Source organism: Pholcus phalangioides, unplaced genomic scaffold (genome assembly GCF_987345545.1).
Source record: "Pholcus phalangioides strain wild (caught in Gottingen) unplaced genomic scaffold, Ppha-v1.0 ptg000012l_1, whole genome shotgun sequence".
In the NCBI taxonomy this organism is placed as follows: domain Eukaryota; kingdom Metazoa; phylum Arthropoda; class Arachnida; order Araneae; family Pholcidae; genus Pholcus; species Pholcus phalangioides.
In genome coordinates, this window is record NW_028301605.1 from 5,702,715 (window position 1) to 5,721,157 (window position 18,443).

The 18,443-nt window shown below is 35.3% G+C and overlaps 1 protein-coding gene across 1 annotated transcript in view; it reads right to left on the minus strand.

Moving 5' to 3' along the window:
- The window catches only part of LOC149079218 (phospholipid-transporting ATPase ID-like), a 67,311-nt gene extending 67,038 nt beyond the window's left edge, over window positions 1–273 (minus strand). Inside the window, exon 1 of the mRNA XM_089240114.1 lies at window positions 166–273. The gene's annotated coding sequence lies outside the window, so the exon portion shown is untranslated. The remainder of the gene's footprint in view (window positions 1–165) is intronic.
- Window positions 274–18,443: the final 18,170 nt, after the last annotated feature.

Sequence of the window (18,443 nt, forward strand, 5' to 3'; positions counted from 1 at the left end):
GGATACGAGTTGGTCACAACAGTCACCAGGGCTAATTACTAGTTGATCCTTTGAATATATATATATATATATATATTCAAAGGATAATAAAATAATCATATATCTGATCTTAAGGGAGAGGTTATCGTGAATTTTTTTCAATGTCACACCCAAAATCTCACTTACTTGAACAAAAGAATCCAATTTTCAGATAAATCTAAGGTTTTTCCTTTTGCATTTAAAATAAGGAGAAACGTGAGTATACGCCTTTTGGTGACATAAAAGCAAGGAACTGATAACAATTATTAAAAAAAAAAGTTTCTCCCACGTTAAAGAGTCTTATCGCGTTATTATTCCTATTAAGTATCTGCAACGCATGATAAGGGAGTCAGAACACTTGTACCTTCGTTATAAGGGCAAGAGTCCTATCTCGGCCTTTGCTACTAAAAAAAGTGACTAGGGGGCCGTTCAAGTATTACGTAAGCAAATTTTTTAGCGATTTTTGACCCCCTTCCCTCCCTTGTCAGCAAAAGTCAGCAAAACGCTGACCCACCCCCCGTCAGCAAAATTTCGTCATCAGCTCTGCCCCTCTGAATCCTAACTCATATTTTCATAAAGGGTGGTTGATGACGTAAGCATTATCCAACCCCCCCCCCCTGTCATCAAAAGTCAGCAAATCGGAAATCCCCCCCCCCACATCGATGATGACGTAATACTTGAATGACTCCCTAGATAGATAAGTTATGAATAGGAAAGCCGGGAGCTGGAAAAAAACGGGAGGGGGGAAAATTCAGGAAAAGTACAAGGAATAAAAAATTTAGGAAAAAAAACAAGGAAGAAAAAATTTACAAAATGAACAAGACCCCCGTATGGCGAATCACATTCGCCGGGTCGGGGTAAGTAACTCATAAAATGAACAAGGAAGAGAAGAAAAAACCGTAAGAGCAAAGGGGCCGAATATCAGAAAAAGGCAAGTAAGAGCAGAAATTGAGTTAAAAGGAAAAGGGACGCAGAAATTCATGAGGTCAAAGGGAAAGAAGAGAAATTCTGAAAAAGAACAAATAAAAAAACAAATCAGAAAATATAAAAAAAAAGACCGAAATCCAGAAAAGAAAAGGGAACGGGTTGGAATCCAGAAAAAGTCAATTAGGAACAGATATTGAGCTAAAAAACGGGAGGGGGGGGGGCCGCATAAATTTAAAAGAGGTCAAAGGAGAAAAAAAAAGAAAATTCAGAAAAAAGACGAGGGAGAAAAATTTAGAAAAAAAGACGCGAAAAAGGAAATTCAGAAAAAAGACGAGGGAGAAAAATTTAGAAAAAAAGACGCGAAAAAGGAAACAATCGGGAAAGCCAAGGGCCCGAAATTCAGAAAATGCAAGTAGGAGCAGAAATTGACACAAAAGACGAGAGGGCTGCAGAAATTGACACAAAAGACGAGAGGGCTGCAGAAATTGACACAAAAGACGAGAGGGCTGCAGAAATTCACAAGAGGTCAAAGAGGAAACAGAGAAATTCAAGAAAGGGCAAAGGAACGGGAAAAAGGCACAAAGAAGAAAAAAATTGGAAAAGGCAAAGAGTGTCAAAATTCAGAAAATGTATTGATCTGATGAAATGGATCTGAAAATGATTGAATCTGATTCTGATCACAATTCAAAAGGGCAAGTAAGAAAAGAAATTAAGAAAAAAGTCAAGAGAAACGGAAGTTCTTGAAAAAAAACCAATTGAGGAAACATTTAGGAAAGAGAAGAAGGGGGGGGGATTAAAAATTCAGATATTCATAAAAAGCCGTAGGGGGATCCGAATTCACAGGAGGTCAAAAAATAAAAGAAATTGAGAAAAAGGGTAAGGTTTCAAGAACTCAGATTAAGACGGGCTTCAAAAGAGGTTAGTTGAGGGAGGGAGGGAGGATTTAGAAGAAGGGCAGGAAAGAGAAAATGCGACAAAAAGCAGAAAGGATAGAAAATTTCAGAAAAGGGAAAGAGAAAATTCTCAGGAAACTTTCGTAAAAGAGGGCAAGAGTAAGTTATCAAAAATGTTTCATAAAATTGCAAGAGAAAATTTTCAAAAAATTTTCAGAAACGGGCAAGAGAAAATTCTCATAAAAATTTCAGGAACGGGCAAGAGAAAGTTCTCAAAAATGTTTCATAAAATTGCAAGAGAAAATTTTCAGAAACGTGCAAGAAAAAAATTCTCAAAAATTTTTCAGAAAAGAGCAAGAGAAAATTCACAGAAAACTTTCAGAAACGGGCAAGAGGAAATTGTCATAAAATTTTCAGAAACGGGCTACAGAAAATTTTTCAGGAAAGAACAAAAGAAAGTTCTCAGTAAAAATTTCAGGAAAGGGCAAGCGAAATTTCTCAGCAATTTTTCAGAAAAGGGCAAGAGAAAATTGTCAGAAAATTCTCAGTAAGGTTGAGAAAATCCTAAAAAGGCATTCATCTGAATGACTTCAAAATACAGTTAGGTTTCTGTTTAATCCCCAAAATATATGCATCTTTTAGATTCATAATTTACATTTATATTATGGAAACTCATATCTCAGACATTTCCATTTCAGAGATTGAAATGGTGAAAATAATATCGAGTATATAAAATAAAAATAATCAAATGAGTTCATGGTTTTCTTCTCCAACCTCACGCACAGCAGTGACTGATCACAATTGAATCATGGGATTAAAACCATTTTTAAATTTTTAATTTATAAATTTCTTCTTAATAATGAAATAATTATTATATTAGTTGATGAAAGAAATGAATAAGATATTTTACCGTGGATTTTCCATCGATAATTTCCTGCAGCGTGATCTTCATACAGTCACGGAGTCCATCACTGCTTATTGCGCGATTTGCTACGCAGTCAAGATGTTCAATGACATCTTCCAGATGTTGATTATGTTCGGCGTTTGAAACCATTTTAGATGAAAGGGAAATATACCGAACACAAGAACGTAACTTGAACTAGTTTCACGATGAAGGCTATTATTGTTTAGATATAGCATTAGACAGCTTCTCCTCCAGTTGGAGAACTTTTCAGGATGAACCGAACGGCATTAATTTATTAATGAAATATAGTCATACCTTCCCCCCCCCCCCGACTTACGCTACCCCGTGACAATTCAGTAACGTACCTATTACTTGACAATCAAGTTAAAATTTTTTTTATAGAATTAGAACCATGTGAAACTAACTACACAGATTTTTGACAGGCTCTATATTGTATAATTGTTCCGCGGTAGTGATGAATCTTCAGGGGCAGCCCTCTCTGGCCCATCGAGCGGGATGGGATGGGGGGGGGGGTGTCCTGCACCCAAAGCTTCCCATCTTCGGCTTTCTTCGAGCCCCGCCCACGAGAGGGAGGGAGAGAGTTATCTTGGGTGTCTCCTCCCTTGAGAGGACACCCCAGGACCCCTCTCGTCCTCGGCTCTCGTCGAACCCCCAAAAGTAGTGTATAACTGTTACGCGATAAATGTGATGAATCCGGTTATAATGCATAATCGCCGACCATTTTGGTAAAAGTTTGGTAAATTTCCCTAAATTCATTACTTTTACCGGCCATTATGCACAATAAATACCCAAGCGTCGTTGGTAAATTGGATAAATACTGAACTGGATATTATGCATAATCACCGGCAAAAGTGATAAATTTATTAAACTTACCTAGACTATTGGCTATTATGAATAATAACCGATTTATCACATTTACATGAAAACTTTGTCGTGAGTTAGAAATGGAATTCCAAGACTTCCAAGGTATCTACCATGTTGCACAGAAAACCACACTTTTTCGTACTTAAAGTGAAATTTTATTGCCACAGTCTTTTGGAAAAGAAAATCGTTTAATATGATTTAATTTGATGATAATTTGCACGAGCATAGCCATGCGGGTACCTGATTCAGTGAGCTCTGCTTGTGAGTGGGTAAATAATAAATAACGCGATCCTCACGTATTCCCAAGGGATCAGCATGATCCGTCCAGGGAATTTGTTAGTGTTAGTAAACATCCATGCTCCAACCGGGATTCGAACCCAGACCTACACAGTGAGAAGCTAGTTCCCTAACCACTCGACTGCCAGGCGGCACTTGATCGCTCGCTCACTCTTTCTTACTCATTCACTCACTTTGTCACGCATTTGCTCGGTTGGTCGTCACTCACTTATTCATTTACTGACTCATTTGGCCACTGAATTGCTCATTTACTACTCATTCACTCAATTGCTTTCTCATTCACTCAATTTCTTTCTCATTCGCTCAATTGCTTTCTCATTCGCTCACTCATGTGCTCACTTGATCACTCATTTGCTCATTGACTCGTTCAGTTGCTCATTCACGCATTTCCTCACCTGGTCACTTACTAAATTTAGAATAGATGAGAATTTGAAATTAATGAAAGAAATACTTGCGTAACTCCAGAATAAATTAAAAAATTTCCATATTAATTGGAAAAAAAATCTTGAAATAACCAAAAATAGTCCCAAAAACAGATAAAAAATAATTCCAGAAATAACGGAAAATAATTCCGATACCAATGAAGAATAATTGAAAATTAATGAGAGAGCGAGATGATGCCAGAATAAATGAGAGAAATAATTCCAGAATCAATGGAGGAAATAATTTTACAGATTTGTAAAATTGAAAATTTATGAAAGAAATGATTTGGATTCAATTATTTCAATAACTAAATATTTTGGTAATCATGAATATCTAATAAGATTTTGTGAATTAAAAATGACCAACGGGTCGCAAAATCGATCGATTATGGGTCGCGGCCGACAAAGGTCAAGAACCCCTGTTTTACACGTAACATGTTTAACTAAAGTAACTAATTATCGAACATTTATAGCCCTAACTTGATTGCATCAAATAATTACGAGAACGAAAAATGCCTTGCATTGGGAGATACAAGGTATGTGACCAAAACAATAAATTTTAACAGTCATCAGTGTTGATTAAAATGCAACATAACAAAAACAAATGAGACATTATATTACAACTAAAAAAAACTTACCATGTTTTTCTCGCTTTATGACCATCCTAAACACTGATTTGATAATCCTAAGACTAGTCTTCCTCTGTAAATCAAACGGATCTGGAAAAATCGGCGTTTTTTAACATGTGAAACATCCTTAAAACTGTGACAGAAAAAAACATCAAGGGGGAACGTGAGTGTCACGTGACGTCTTTTGTTCACCTCTTTCCCCAGATTTTTCAGGAATTGACGGTTTCACTTGGCGACAGTGTCAACATTCGTAGCCAACCAACAAACACAATGAAAAAGAAACTGATAAAAGTAAACACATATCGGTACTTTTTTTTTTCCTGCTTCCGGGAACAAAAACGATCAAAAAGAATAGTAATAATGAAAAAAAATGAATAAATATAGGACGAGAAGTCCTGGCCACACTTTAAAAATTAACAACAATCAATCAGTTGACATAAAAAGGTACGGTTTACACACAGGGCCGGGCTTGAGCAGGTGCGTAGGGTGGGGATAGCATCAGGCCTCTATATATTATGGGCTGTAATATCGAATTTTAATACAGTGTTTATAATTAAAGTTCTCGTACTCTGAGTAGTTTTTCTCAAAAAACCATCATAACTATCATAACTATCAAGTCCTAAGAGCATCATGACCAAGTGATTTTTTCTGATTCTTTACCAGGCAAGTTCTCAAAAATCTCAACCAGATCTCATTTCTGTGAGACCCCTCTCATCTCTGGAGAGCCCCCCAGGTAGACCGATACGTTGATGACGGCATTGACGGAAACGTTTTTTACTATCGCACAGTGCCGGGCCCACCCGGGCACGGCCCGGGGGCTTCATGAGAAAAGGGGCCTCACAAAAATGAGATCCGGTTGAAATTTACGGGAATTTGCCTGGTAGGGCCTCAGAAAGATGACTTGGCCCGGGGGCCCATGATGCTCTTAAGACGGCCCTGCTATCGCATGCAACGCTTTGCTACTAAAATACATTCTACCCCGCTTAATCGGGCAACGGATAAACTGATACCCAGCTTATTCGGATAAAAAACTCTCTGGAATCAAAATACCTCTCATGGAGACAATGTCAAAGTTCCCGCTTAATGCAGTAATTTCAAAAAAATTTCCCCCGCTTAATCGAATATGACGATTCACACGACAACTGTAAATGCATATTAACCACTATAAACATAATATTTTTATTATGCAAAGCATAAAAAATAATTATTTCATGTTTAAATTCATTAAAAAGCTAGATTTGAGGCTTCGCAGTGTTCAATTTGACTTCAGTACATTTAATTATTGTATTTTATTTTTGTTTGGCCCATAGAGGGTGCTAACTTTCTCTGCTGAAAGAAAATTTGCTCAACGCCATGGTTTCATGCAATGTCTTTAAATGAAATGAAAGAAATTTCACTCAGAAATTGAATTTTCTGGATGTTATACCGAAACTAATATTTGGAAAGGAAAGCGATCTGCCTCCTCCGCGAATCGAACCGGGGTCCGCATGCATACCGGGCAAGTACGCTAACCAATATTATCACAATTAAAATTCCTTACAACACGCATTATTAGCGAAAAAAAATCCCATCTCTTAATAAAGAAATTTCATTTCATTTTGATGCTTGATTTATTCCAGAAGATTTACTAATGCTGATCTTTTTCATCAGTTTCCAATATACGAACTATACTAACGGTGCGAAACGGCAATTAATTGTTCCCCGCTTAACCGGATATTATGTGCTGGAACCGTTGATATCCGTTTAAGAGATCAGTTTACATCCATCTTTAGTACAGTCGAATCCCGTTATAACGAACGCCAAGAGGCCGGAAGAATCACTTCGTTAAAACGAAATTTCGTTATAAAAGAATTCCAGGTTACCTAGAATTGTTCCTATGTAAACTTATTTGGGGGGATTAAAAAGTGTTCGTTAAAACGAGATTTTCGCTATAACGGTATTCGTTAAAACGGGATTCGACTGTATTCAAATAGATGACGCTGCAACCAAATACGAGAAAAAAAGATAAAAAATTCACTGTCATATATCTATGGACTGAAATGAAGGGATTCTTGTATACGTAATAAAAAATTAATGTGAAATATATATTTTTCCAGAAAATATGGGAAAAATTAGATTAAACACACATTTCATTAATAAAATACTATTTTGATAAATTTACATCGATTTGAAAATAATTAAATGCATTGTGTTGATCATTAAGATCATTAATTTTATCATTAATTCTCATTATGTGTAAATACATTCGAACTTGACAGGCTTTTTTCGTTAATGAGTGTGGTACTCATTAATGTATCTCGCAAGAGGTTCACCTCATTCATGGTTAAAATTTTGAGAGGTCGTTAAGTAGAAGCTGAAATTTTTTTTTACTAATCGCTTTATTTGTTTCCAAAATAGTTTATTTTCACGCAAATATACTGTAAGGGTATGTTAATATTGGAAACTTGCTTGATTCCCGTATTTCTACAGAAGTAGCGTGGTTGGCCATGCCAGTCCGTCAGGATAAGAGTGAGATATTTAGTTACTTAGTTTATATATTTAAATGTTTTGTAATAGCATATAGTAACAAAATATTTCACCTGCAATCTATTTGTACTATATAAATAATACTGCTTTGTCACGGGCCAATTCAAAAACTGGCCGGGATGTTCGATGTGTTCTTCAGATTTTACTCTATTTTTTTCCAAGTCACATTAATGATATTTATTTTAGTTATTACAAAAAAACTTGGTTATATTATGAGAATCGCCAAAGATTTTGAGGATTTTAAGGGGGTTGGTGCACGCAAATTTTCCGAAAACCCCATTTTCTCCAATTTTTAAATACTATGAAATTTTCCGCGTCTGTATTCATGTTTTTGTTCTACCTGTACTAAAAATATTTTTTAAATATTTTAATACAATCTGCTGGCAGGAATTACACGTGCTAATGTGGTTCACTAAAATGCTTTTTTCTCAAAACCAAGTTTTTTGTTAGATAAGGAACATTTTTTCCAACACTACCATTCAAATGTCTTGAAACTTTGTGTGTGTCTCAACAAACATTTTATGGTTTTGCATACTTTAACACGGGGATTTTTAATTAAACTTATTTTAAAAAATTTTATGGCACAAAATATGGGTAAATTTTGATTTTTGAAAAAGTTGCATGTTGTTGAAGTTAAAATTCGAGAAAAAAAATAACCAACAATTAAAATTTTAAAAGTTCGTGTTAAAGTATGTAACAAAATAGTGTTGAGCGACACATAAAGTCTCAAGACTTTTGAATGAATGATGTTCGAAAAAATGTTCCTTATCTAACAAAAAACTTGGTTTTGAGAAAAGAACATTTTAGTGAAAAACATTAGCATGTGTATAATTCCTACAGCAGGACAATACTTTTAGTAAAGGAAGAACAAAAACTTTAGCACAGACGCAAAAAATTTTATAGTATTTAAAAATTGAAAAATTGGAAAATGTGTTTCTTTTTGGAAAATTTTAATGCACCAACCCCTTTAATGTTATAACAGTGGTGATGTTTAATTCTTAAATTCAATTCAAACTTGAATATGCCTGTATTATTTGGAACCCGATTACCGCATAAAACTGTTAAGAATCAGTACAATATAGATTTCTCAAAAATTTGTATTTCACGAAATTCGGTGTCAATTTCGATGTTCTTTTTTACTGGTACGTTTTCACGTACTTTATTTAATGTTGTAAGTTTGAATGATCGTGTAGAGATTTTGTATTTGTATAATTTTTCTGTAAATTATTTCATAATAAGATTGATTATATGCAAATATTAAAGGAAATTCACATCAATATACCAATGTATCTTGCACCAGACCTTATAATTTATTTAAAGTATTTTAGAAACCACCTTTTCAACTGTAAAAATTTTATGCTTTTATTTTCAGTTTTATTTTGTATATAAATAAAAATTTATATATTTTAAATTTTATACATTCATTCGTTTTATTATCAATTTTATTTGTCACTTTACTGATTTTCATTTTGTTTTTTTTTAATTCACCGGTTATTAATGCATAGTTTTATTTGATTATTTCATTTTTTAAGCATTCTTTTATTCTTATTTGTGTTTTTGTGTGTGTGCGCGCGCACATACGCGCTTATATTTATATATTATTATATTATATTATATTATTATATTATATTATTATATTATATATTATATATATATATATATATATATATATATTATATATTATTATATTATTATATATTTTATATATCTTATATTTTTATTTGTTTTTTCTCCAATTGGATTATATCTGTTGTTGGAGTGATGAATAAATAAAAAGAAATGAGCAACACATTTTTTCATCTTGGATGTGTGAGAAAAATCTATATATCTGTGATATTATCCTATAGATCAGCGTTTCTTAACGTTTGTCAACTAGGAATAAAATTTCTGAAATATTTTGAAAAAAAAAAAAAAAAAGAATCACTAGTAATTAATAATTACAGTATGTGAGCCTTCCAAGTACCATATAAGTGATTAAAAAAATAAAATATGCTCCTCTGAATCACGTGAAAATCAAAGAAAATTTACAACGTAACAATTACACGTCGTTGTGGATTGTCTGCCGTTAAACGTCCATTTGCCTGTGGGTTTTATCTATTTCAGACGCTGAAAATAATTTTTTTAAATTTTCAGGCGAACTTAAAAACTTGACTGGTGTTATGGTGCATAAAATTTATATTGATATCAAAACGGTATTGTTCCTTTTTGTGTTACACAACCGGTCTACGCGAAAAACCGGTTGAAAACTTACATAAATAGACTTTACTTGCTGAGTTATAACTAGAATCCGGATTATGTATACTAAAAATTGGCAAAATATGCTCTAAAAAATGCAAATATGCACTTAAAATTGCCAAAATAAGCACTTAAAACAGCCAAAATAGGCACTAAAAATCCTGAAAAGTTGAAAAATTCCGAAATAACAAAAATGGGAAAATATGCATAATAAAAACACCATGCAAAAAAAAAGCAGATATATTTCTAAAATGTTTATTTTCTATTTTCTTATAGTGCACATTCATTTACAAAAAATATTCCCACGTAAACATACTGCATATACAAATAACTTCTACATATTTTTCTATTTAGGCTGGGATCACACAATAAAAAGTTTATTAAAGTTCTGTCATAAAACTTTCAAAATTCAACCAATTAGCGCATCGGTTACTCAAATAGCTTCTTCAAAACTTTTATAGTGTAATCCTGGACAGTAATAAAATAATTTCGGCACTATTTCTCTGGAAAATAGATCAGTTTTAACCTATCTCTAGAAATACGTAGTCTTACAATAAAACGATTGATGAGAGATATAGATGGCTTCTTTCTCAGCCTGTGATATCAAGGAAACAGTTATTTTCCGGATATTATGCCGAGGCGAGCTCGGAAAGAAAAGTCATCACGTCTCCGCCGGGACTCGAACCCAGGCCCTCTTGCATACCGGGCAGGTATGCTACCATCTATACCACTGGAGACACATGACTCTGCCTTCCTGATTTCACGCACTGTGTCGTGAGGCGCTGAAGTAGAGGCATTAGTAGCCTCTCTTAACTTCAGGAAATGGCCTCCGGGTGGGACGGTTTAGAGAGAGATATAGATGGCTTCTTTCCGAGCTCGCCTCGGCATAATATCCGGAAAATAACCGTTTCCTTGAAAACGATTGATGTTTGTAAAATGCAGTACTATGTAAAGCTTGTAGTACAAATATTTCTATTAATTCACTAAATCCTACCAGCGGAAAAAAAACTCCGATGTTATGGAAATATTATGGAAAAGATAGATTGAGAAATAAACCTTCAAAAATATGCATTTATTCTGAAAATTCTTTGATTATATGCATTAATGCGAAAGAGATCAAAATACGCAAACACGTATGCATTATCATATAATCCGGGCTCTAGTTATAACAAATAATTTTGTTTTTATTTTTATAGGTGACAGCAGAGGTTCCAAACGCAATTCGGTTCTCACCTATATAATTACTATTTATTGACGTTACAAATGCATTGGAGCCCCTGCTGACACCTAAAGACACGTTGCATATCATAAGGAGTTGTCTGCTGTGAAATATCGAATAGCCTGTGGGTTATTATGAAGAAAAAAAAATTATATATAGCTGCCGCGCTTGAAATACAGTAAAAACCCTGTTGTCCGTTTAGAATATGAAATCACGTGTTGCTGGTAGTGCTCGTATGTTTTATTTCCCCATCCTGTCAGTGCCGTCTTAACGCATGGGGCCCACCCGGGCACGGCCCGGTGGGGCCTCGGAAAAATCACTTGGCCCCGGGGGCCCATGATGCTCTTAAGACGGCCCTGCACCCTTTTTACGTTTTCTAAGTTTTTTTTCTGCACAGAAAATGTCGGGATTTTTTTTTTTTCATTCCATTCATATGTCCATGACTGACAATTGCAGAAAATCCTACTTAATTTTTTAATTTAAAAATCTTAAAATTTGGATTCATTTGAATTTTTTTTGCATGGAATATAAATGGAATATAAATAATTTAGTTTTTAGATAACGATAATGTAACTGAACTAGATTATGTATCTATAGATATCATTATATTGCTGTTGCATTAAGCCATATCGTTTGTGCAGATTCAGTTGAATGTATGGTTACTAAATCCGGCAACTGAGAAAGAAGGACATCTGCACACACACCCTTAATGATGTCCCTTATCCCAATTTCCCCAATAGGTGGCGCCGCTATTCCGACTAGTTAAAAAACCGCCGCAACAATAATTTTTCCCAACTCTAAAACAGAACCACTCAAAAAAAAAGCAAAAACAGAAAAAATTCTGGGAATTTCGATGTCTACTGGTGAATACAAGGCCGTAACGAGGGGGAAGACCTTGGGGGGTCTGGTCCCCCCCCCTCAGAAATTTGAGTAAATGATCGAAAAAAGGGGGAAAAAGATGTCCAAATCTATTGTTCTATCACTTTGGTTCCCCCGAACAAAATTTCTGGCTACGGGCCTGGGTGAATTGCATGTCGGAAAAAAAACCACAGAAACACTTATATCAATGAAGAAATACCGTATATACTCGTGTATAAGCCGACCCCCTCCCCCATTTCAGCACCACCAAAATCGCAATAAATTGAAAACCCGTGTATAGGCCGCCCCCAAAAAATCCGTGCATTTCAGAGAAAAAAATTCTTATATATTCATGCAAAATGAATAGCTTACGGAAATTTACGATAGAAAACGATTCAAACTTTTTAATCCGTTTCTTCTGTCTTCAAGCTCATCGTAATCCATCAGATCATCATAGGGGGTGCGGCATCTTCGTTTTTATCCTCATCTGGGCTGTCTCATCGCCATTGTCACTTTCACAGAGGATATCATCTTCAGTTACCTCCATCGCATTGCTAATACAACACGTTTTGAAGGATCGGATGATAATTTCGGTGGAAACAGAATTCCTCGCCTCCTGTACCCATTGGCACACTAGTCCAATGTCAGGTTTCTCCAACGCACCACTTTTTGTAGTTTCTTTATCATCGGAACTCATCCATTCGATGCACAAATTCCTCAAATAGTCTTTGAAATACTAGTTGATGCTCACATAAGTCTTTACAATCGACATTAGCCCACCTGGTATCAAAGCCAATGATGTTTTCGATTTCTTTGCCTCGTCTTTGACATTATCGGGGTTTTGAACATATCCCATACCAATCATGCCGGTTTCTCGAATACTGCTACGAAAATAACTACTGATTGTGGGGTCGAAATTTGCTCATCAAAAACTGACCCGAGTATAAGCCGACCCCCCACCCCCAACTTGAGGAACGAATTCTTCCACAAAAAAACTCGGCTTATACACGAGTATATACGGTATATGTTTCAAAAAGTGGAGAAAAAAATTTTCTCCTGAAAGAAAGAAAAATAATTCTAGAAACCTGGAAAGGGGAGAACAAAAGGGTGAATTTTCCGAAACGTACGAGGACGCTTAAAATGACATCTAAAAAGAGGATTGTTCGTACCCCTAGCTTAAATGTTTATTTTTGTTGGCGCCCTCTAGGGCAAAGATTGAAAGAAGATGCCAGGCATGAGCATGAGAGGCATGAGAGGGTGCTAACGCGAAAGTGGTAATGTCTAACAATATGTTACAGTACAATTGTTGCCTCTATAAACACTAAACTATAACACTAAGAGATAACACTAAACTATAACACTAAGAGATAACACTAAACTATAACACTAAGAGATAACACTAAACTATAACACTAAACTATAACACTAAGAGATAACACTAAACTATAACACTAAGAGATAACACTAAACTATAACACTAAGAGATAACACTAAGAGATAACACTAAGAGATAACACTAAACTATAACACTAAACTATAACACTAAACTATAACACTAAACTATAACACTAAGAGATAACACTAAACTATAACACTAAGAGATAACACTAAACTATAACACTAAGAGATAACACTAAACTATAACACTAAGAGATAACACTAAACTATAACACTAAGAGATAACACTAAACTATAACACTAAGAGATAACACTAAACTATAACACTAAACTATAACACTAAACTATAACACTAAACTATAACACTAAGAGATAACACTAAACTATAACACTAAGAGATAACACTAAACTATAACACTAAGAGATAACACTAAGAGATAACACTAAACTATAACACTAAACTATAACACTAAACTATAACACTAAACTATAACACTAAACTATAACACTAAACTATAACACTAAACTATAACACTAAACTATAACACTAAACTATAACACTAAACTATAACACTAAGAGATAACACTAAACTATAACACTAAGAGATAACACTAAACTATAACACTAAGAGATAACACTAAACTATAACACTAAGAGATAACACTAAACTATAACACTAAGAGATAACACTAAACTATAACACTAAGAGATAACACTAAACTATAACACTAAGAGATAACACTAAACTATAACACTAAACTATAACACTAAACTATAACACTAAACTATAACACTAAACTATAACACTAAACTATAACACTAAGAGATAACACTAAACTATAACACTAAGAGATAACACTAAACTATAACACTAAGAGATAACACTAAGAGATAACACTAAGAGATAACACTAAGAGATAACACTAAACTATAACACTAAACTATAACACTAAACTATAACACTAAACTATAACACTAAGAGATAACACTAAACTATAACACTAAGAGATAACACTAAACTATAACACTAAGAGATAACACTAAACTATAACACTAAGAGATAACACTAAACTATAACACTAAGAGATAACACTAAACTATAACACTAAGAGATAACACTAAACTATAACACTAAACTATAACACTAAACTATAACACTAAGAGATAACACTAAACTATAACACTAAGAGATAACACTAAACTATAACACTAAGAGATAACACTAAGAGATAACACTAAACTATAACACTAAACTATAACACTAAACTATAACACTAAACTATAACACTAAACTATAACACTAAACTATAACACTAAACTATAACACTAAACTATAACACTAAACTATAACACTAAACTATAACACTAAACTATAACACTAAGAGATAACACTAAACTATAACACTAAGAGATAACACTAAACTATAACACTAAGAGATAACACTAAACTATAACACTAAGAGATAACACTAAACTATAACACTAAGAGATAACACTAAACTATAACACTAAGAGATAACACTAAACTATAACACTAAGAGATAACACTAAACTATAACACTAAGAGAAAAAATTGATGTCTGGAATAGAGTGAAAACCAGTAGCGGATCAAATTCGGTTGAGGCCCCGGGCGCAAAAGAAAATATTGGGCCGTTTGAATCAGAAAAAGTGTAAAGTTTGGGTTTTTCGGAGCCCCGGGCACGCACCTGGTCGCCCGCCGTTAAATCTGCCTCTGATGAAAACCTAAAAAATGGGAATTCGTGTTCTTGCAAAATAATGAATTCAATGCATTGATTAAATACTGTAAACACATTGACGTAAAAAGTCATTGTATTTAGTCTAATACATTTGGAAGTAGTTGGAATACGCAGCGAAACCCATCGACCAAACATCGATTGATCCGTATCTCTAAAAGATGTGAATTCAGTATACAAACTTTGTATAATATTTCTTTTGTAATTTTAATTACGTATCTATGTAATAATTATGCATTTTCATGACTTTAAAAGCATCTCATATGGTCAGAATTTCATTTATATTCAAACTGGGGGGCTCTGCCCCCGCATACATATTGCCAACATATCTTGTTTATTTCATCCCACTTCATCAGCGTGCTAGGCAAAGAGACATGTGAAAGCACTAGCTTACTGAAGAAACGAATTTTACAATAATAAAGCAACAAAAAACATGTTATTCAGCAAGTATCCCCAGAAAACTTCCCCATGGGGGTCCCCAGACTCCAATTCGCTGAATTTTAGTGGGGCCCCAGACGGGATATATCTCGGGCTACCGATGTGTTGTAAATTTTACAATGTTAAACAACAAAAATCAATGAGATTCATTCAGGGACACCCGAAATGAAACTTGTCAACTTTTCCATGGGGGCCCTGACCTGGAGGCTTGTCGGACATCCCCCCTGCGAAGGGCCACAAAAATTTTCATTTTTATCAATTTTACAACGAATAAAATCCAGGGCACCACATCCAGTAGGGGAGACCCAATACGCAGATTTTTAGTGGGGGACCCAGACTGGATTTATCTCGGGATTTCGCTGTCGCAAATTCTGTAACGTTAAACAGCAGAAAAGACTGAGATTCATCCAGGGCCCCCAAAATGAAACATGTGCCCCCAACTTGGAAGCTTATCAGTCATCCCCCGCTGCGAGCGAATAATATGAAATATTTTCATTTGTATTCATTTTACCAACGAATAAAATCCAGGGCCCCCAACCAATTACCCGGAACACCAATTCGCATACTTTTAGTAAGGCCTCACACGCTGGCTTTATCTCGGGCTTCCGCTGTTGCAAATTCTACAATATTAAACAACGGAAAAGAATGGCAATTCGTCCAGGGCCCCCAAAATGAAACCTGTAAACATGTGCCCCCAACTTGGAAGCTTGTCAGTCATCCCCCGCTGCGAGCGAATGCTATGAAATATTTTCATTTGTATTCACCAACGAATAAAATCCAGGGCCGCCAACCAATTACCCGGAACACCAATTCGCATACTTTTAGTGGGGCCTCACACGCTGGCTTTATCTCGGGCTTCCGCTGTTGCAAATTCCACAATATTAAACAACGGAAAAGAATGGCAATTCGTCCAGGGCCCCCAAAATGAAACCTGTGAACTTCCACATGAGGCCCCCTGACTTGGAAGCTTGTCGGACATCCCTGTGAGCGGTCACGAAAAATTTTCATTTTTATCAATTTTAGAACGAATAAAATCCAGGGCCCCCACATCCAGTAGCGGAGACCCAATACGCAGATTTTTAGTGGGGGACCCAGACTGGATTTATCTCGGGCTTTCGCTGTCGCAAATTCTGTAACGTTAAACAGCAGAAAAGACTGAGATTCATCCAGGGCCCCCAAAATGAAACATGTGCCCCCAACTTGGAAGCTTATCAGTCATCCCCCGCTGCGAGCGAATAATATGAAATATTTTCATTTGTATTCATTTTACCAACGAATAAAATCCAGGGCCCCCAACCAATTACCCGGAACACCAATTCGCATACTTTTAGTAAGGCCTCACACGCTGGCTTTATCTCGGGCTTCCGCTGTTGCAAATTCTACAATATTAAACAACGGAAAAAAATGAGATTCGTCCAGGGCCCCTGGAAATCAAACATTTTAACTTCCCCATGAAGGTATATGTGCAATCCCCCGGGTACCCCGACCCAGTGTGTGTTGGGTGCACTGGTGATATATGTATATTATACATACCTCTCGGCATAACTCCCACAAGGGCAGGGTTGACAGGGGCCGGAACGATTCTTATCATTTTTTGATTTTTCACACTATAAATTAACCACAGAGGGACACGTGAAAAGCTGGTTTGGAGGCTCGCCATGTATTCCAGCCTAGGGGCTGCTGTAGGATGTGGGAGCCTCTTGGTACATGCACTTAAATTGGTCCCGATATATACAAGAGCTAAATGAAAACTTGACCCAAAATCGTAACCGATTTGCGTGACAAAATCGTAACCGATTTTCGTAACGCAAAAACGTCACCGACTTCCGTTACATAAAATTGTCACTAATTTCCGTTGCCTAGAAACGGGCCTTTTTCCAGTTTATGACTTTATATTATACAGTAGATAAAAAAGAACCATTTCAGTTACTTTTTATGCTGTATAATACAATTTAAACAGGAACCCCCTCTGATACGGTCACCCCTCTTTGTCGAACAATTTTTTTGTCCCCACGGGTGTCCGCATATAAGAGCGATTTTATTCAGGGCCGTCTTAAGAATGTACCTCATCATGAGCCCCCGGGCCAAGTGATTTTTCTGAGGCCCTACCTGGAAAATTCTCGAAAAATTCAACTACTTCTCGTTTTTCTCAGGCCCCTCTTCTCTCGAGGCCCCCGGGTGTTCCCATGCGTTAAGACGGCCCTGCTTTTAATGTACCTTATCTGCAATGTGAGCATTTTCGCCTATCTAGCACGTATATACACGAAGGTATAACTGTTTTTATGTAGAAATTCAAATTTCCTCCATATGCATTGGAACATGTTTACATACGGTTTTAAAAATTAAATTTTTGCAGAACACTAAGCTTAATTATAAATTATTTATGCAAAATACACATTATATTTAAATTTAAAATAAAATCATCTGATAATCGTATTGCATATTTTAAAAAATGTAAACTTTTTTTCTATTTATATGGTTTTTACTTAATTATTATCATTTTCATGCATTTATTTATTATAGTACATAAAACCAATATCGATTTTTGTTATTTAAATAGATGTCAATTTATTTATTTATGTCGATTTATTAATGCGATTCTGTTTGTTCACGGGTATTAGCATAAAAATGCCCGTATTAAAGCAACCACACTCTCTTAACTCTATCACCTTTCATCTAATTGGACTCCGAGTTCCGTCGAGTGCATTTGAAATGCAGCATTTTTTGAATAGCTGATCGTATGTTTATCGTTATTTCATTTTAGACATATACGACAACCATATTTGTTACGGGCATCTTTTTTTTTTCAACCACCTCGTTGGGTATTTGCCTGTTGTGACCTTGTATTTCTGTTAGGCCGGTACTACACTCTGAAAGTTTGATAAAATCTCTTTTATAAAACTTGAAAAATCTAACAAATAAGGTTAGTGGTTACATTCTAGAAAATGCAACCGGTGACCTTATTGGCTGCATTTTTCAAGTTTTATAAAAGGACTTTTACCAAACTTTTATAATGTAATTCCGGCCTTAGTTGAGATA